The sequence below is a fragment of the Lucilia cuprina genome, chromosome 6, assembly GCF_022045245.1.
Source record: "Lucilia cuprina isolate Lc7/37 chromosome 6, ASM2204524v1, whole genome shotgun sequence".
In the NCBI taxonomy this organism is placed as follows: Eukaryota; Metazoa; Arthropoda; class Insecta; order Diptera; family Calliphoridae; genus Lucilia; species Lucilia cuprina.
In genome coordinates this window covers 11,371,894-11,373,918 of record NC_060954.1, presented here as the reverse complement: position 1 = coordinate 11,373,918, position 2,025 = coordinate 11,371,894, and positions in this window count along the sequence as shown.

Below are 2,025 nucleotides of genomic sequence, written 5' to 3'. Positions count from 1 at the left end.
AGTTCTAATTCATTTCTAGTTTAGTTCTAGTTCAGTTCTAGTTCAGTTCTAGTTCAGTTCTAGTTCAGTTCTAGTTCAGTTCTAGTTCAGTTCTAGTTCAGTTCTAGTCCAGTTCTAGTTTAGTTTAAGTTCAATTCTAGTTCATTTCTAGTTCAGTTCTAGTTCAGTTCTAGTTCAGTTCTAGTTCAGTTCTAGTTCAGTTCTAATTCAGTTCTAGTTCAGTTCTAGTTCAGTTCTAATTCAGTTCTAGTTCAGATCTACTTCATTTTTAATAAGAAAGAAAAATTTCTTGATTAATTTTCGAATTAAAAAAAATTTATTGAAATTCATATGTTACTCGTGCATATTATAATTTGCTTTAGATACAACAATTCCTTATAGAATAACTTTATTAAATTAAACCCCCTTAACCCGCAAAAAACTAATATGAGGTTTCAATTTTATTTGTATGTATTTTGCATATGCAAAAAGTAATCAAAGTTGGAAAAGCAGGCGTTCACAAACTAGAGGGTGAGTTCCTTTAAATATTTCTAGCATATGATTATATTTCCTTTCTACAGTATTTGATTCCATTATAGTTTTTTTATAACAATCGGTGGTTTGATTGTTTTTCTATTTCTCGATATAGTGTTTTTGCATATATGTATGAGTAAATTTTAAGGATTGTTTTGTATCTTTTTTAGTTGTTTCGTCATACGAGGAATGTTTGCAATTTGTTATTATTTTATTTTTTTAAGAATATTTTTTTTCTGTTGTTTGTTCTAGCCACATATTGTTGTTTTCTTGGCATTTTAATGAAACCGCAGACGCAGTCATTCTACAATTTGAATTTTTTTTGTTTGCGTTGTGTATTTTCTAAACCTAAAATCTCCCCTTCTTTTGCGAGTTTTAAAAAAAGGTTCGAAAAACTAATACAAACTGCGAATTTTCAACATTTGTTGAAAATGTTTAAATATCTTTGGGTGATGGTTGTTGCTATTGTTTTTTTTTTTCTTAAGAATTCTTTAATTTGGTGATATTGCACAATTTTATTCAATATGAGAGTGTGTGTGTGTGTGTATGTGTGTATGTATTTTTCAATACACATACATACAAGGACTTTAATACAAGGACTTACACAGGTTGTTTTTGTATTTTTAAAACAGTCTATTACATTCATATGCACGATTATGTGCATGTGTTCAAAAAGAAAGGATCTAATAGGAAAAAGGTATCAATTTACTTTTTTATATAACTAAGCAGTTTTGTTTTTCTGATAAAAAACTTAATTCTTTAATATTCCACTAATTCATCTACCAAATACCTAAATTAACTAAATTTAAAATGCATCCTTTTAAATTTCCTATTGTGTCCTTTAGTGGTTTTAATATTTGTTGCTAAAAATACATTCATATTTGTTCATTTGTTTTTTCTTTCCCCTCCACAAGAAGGATATAAAAGACACTAGAATTGGTTAAAGGTTTTTGTTGTTGTAGGTTTTTATTACATTTTCTAATTTCACTGCGGCATACGTACGTTACATGGGTGAAGGCAGCAAAAATAAAAAAGAGAAAAACATGCATGAAAAATAAAACAATAAAAATAAAATACAAGAAGGCTAAAGAATAGAAAAAAATCTATTCTATATTATAAATAAGAAAAACAAGAATACAAAAAAAAAAATTAAACAAATTTGTTTTAAATGAAATTGGGACTGGGATCTGAAACGAATAAATGTTCAACTTTAGTACTACAGTTCTAGTTCAGTTCTATTTCAGTTCTAGTTCAGTTCTAGTTCAGTTCTATTTCAGTTCTAGTTCAGTTCTAGTTCAGTTCTAGTTCAGTTCTAGTTCAGTTCTAGTTCAATTTTAAACAAATTTGTTTTAAATGGAATTGGGACTTGGATCTGAAACGAATAAATGTTTAACTATAGTACTACAGTTCTAGTTCAGTTCTAGTTCAGTTCTAGTTCAGTTCTAGTATAGTTCTAGTTCAGTTCTAGTTCAGTTCTAGTTCAGTTCTAGTTCAGTTCTAGTTCAGTTCTAG